The sequence below is a fragment of the Anolis sagrei genome, chromosome Y (assembly GCF_037176765.1).
Source record: "Anolis sagrei isolate rAnoSag1 chromosome Y, rAnoSag1.mat, whole genome shotgun sequence".
NCBI classification, from domain to species: Eukaryota; Metazoa; Chordata; class Lepidosauria; order Squamata; family Dactyloidae; genus Anolis; species Anolis sagrei.
The window spans coordinates 4,177,992-4,179,466 of NC_090035.1; positions in this window are offsets into that span (position 1 = coordinate 4,177,992).

Here is a 1,475-nt window from a genome sequence, read left to right on the forward strand (position 1 = left end):
AGAGTGGGAAGGGAAGGAAAGAGGGAAGGGACTGGAAGATGGAAGGGAAGGAAAGAAGAGAGGGAAGAGAAGATGGAAGGAAAGGAAGGGAAGAAAAGAGAGAAGGGAGATGGAAGGGAAGAGAAGGAAAGAAGAGAGGAAAGGAAAGAGGGAAGGGAATGGAAGATGGAAGGGAAGGAAGGAAGAGAGGGAAGGGAAGAGGGAAGGGAAGCAGGGAGGGAAGAGAAGGAAAGATAAAAGCAAAGGGATGAAGGGAAGGGAGGAAAAGGATGGGAAGGGAAGAGAAAAGTGAAGCAAAGAGGGAAGAGAAGAGGGAAGGGGAGGAAAGAGAAAAGGGAATGAAAGAAGGGGGAAAGAAAAAGGGAATGGAAGGAAAGAGAAGAGAGAAGGGAATGGGAGATGGAAGGGCAGGGAAGAAGAGAGAAAAGGAAAGAGGGAAGGGAATGGAAGATGGAAGGGAAGGAAAGAAGAGAGGGAAGAGAAGATGGAAGGGAAGGGAAGAAAAGAGGGAAGAGAATGGGAGATGGAAGGGAAGGAAAGAAGAGAGGAAAAGAAAGAGGGAAGGGAATGGAAGATGGAAGGGAAGGGAAGAAGAGAGGGAAGGGAAGCAGGGAGGGAAGGGAAGAGAAAAGCGAAGGGATGAAGAGGAGGAAAGAAGGATGGGAAGGGAAGAGAAAAGTGAAGGAAAGAAGAGGGAAGGGGAGGAAAGAGAAAAGGGAAGGAAAGAAAGAAGGGAAGAGAAGAGGGAAGGAAGGAAAGAAGGGAGGGAAGGGAAGCAGGGAGGGAAGGGAAGAGAAGGAAAAAGGAAAGAGAAAAGCGAAGGGAAGAAGGGAGGGGAGGTAAAGACAGCAGGGAGGGAAAAGGGAAGGAAATGGGGATGGGAAGAGAAGGGAAGAGAAAAAGGAGGGGGAGGAAAGAGAAAAGAAAACGAAAGAAGGGAGGGAAGAGGGAAAGGTAGGAAAGTAAAGAGAAGAGGGAAGGGAAAAGAAGGAAAGAAGGGGGGGGGAAGAGGGAATGGTAGGTAAGAGGGAAGTGAGAAAGAAATGAAAGGAGAGAGAGAAGGGAAGGAAAAAGTGAAGACAGAAGGGAAGGGAAGAGGGAAGGGAAGGATAGAGAAAAGGGAAAGCAAGAGAAGGGAATGAAAGTAGAGAGTATAGGGAAGGAAAAAGGGAAGGGAAGAGAAGGAAGAGAAGGGAAGAAGAGGGAAGGGTAGGGAAGAAAAAAGGGAATGAAAGCAGAGAGTGAAGGGAAGAGAAGGAAAGAAGGAAGGGAAGGGAAGAGAAAAGGGAAGAGGTGTGAAGTGTGAATGTTGCAATTAGCAAGTTTGAATAGCTCTGAGTAGCTATGAAGCTGCAAAGTCAATCAGTGTGGGAATCTGCATAGAGGTAGCCTGGCCTTTGTTGCCTGGAGGCATCCTCTATTTGGGCGGTGTTAACTGGCATCTGGTTGTTTGCTGTCTGGAGTTCCCCTGTTTC